This window comes from Sinocyclocheilus anshuiensis, unplaced genomic scaffold (assembly GCF_001515605.1).
Source record: "Sinocyclocheilus anshuiensis isolate Anshui unplaced genomic scaffold, SAMN03320099.WGS_v1.1 scaffold380, whole genome shotgun sequence".
NCBI lineage: Eukaryota > Metazoa > Chordata > Actinopteri > Cypriniformes > Cyprinidae > Sinocyclocheilus > Sinocyclocheilus anshuiensis.
Window position 1 is genome coordinate 165672 of NW_015557081.1, and position 208 is coordinate 165879.

General features: G+C 30.3%; 1 protein-coding gene across 1 annotated transcript in view; it reads left to right on the plus strand.

The window, feature by feature from the left end:
* LOC107676906 (smoothened homolog) overlaps positions 1-208 on the plus strand; it is a 6615-nt gene that overhangs the window by 529 nt on the left and 5878 nt on the right. The window lies entirely within an intron of this gene.

The window sequence follows — 208 nt, forward strand, 5'->3', positions numbered from 1 at the left end:
GTTGATCAAAACATTTCATCAAAGTTGTCCTAAAACCAAAATCCATTCTTATCTTAGGACAACTTTGCTGAACTTTTTTGATCCACTTCAAATGTCGACTACTGTGTATATACTGTATATGTATATATGTGTATATACTGTATGTGTATATATGTGTATATACTGTATGTGTGTATATATGTGTATATATGTGTGTGTGTGTGTGTGT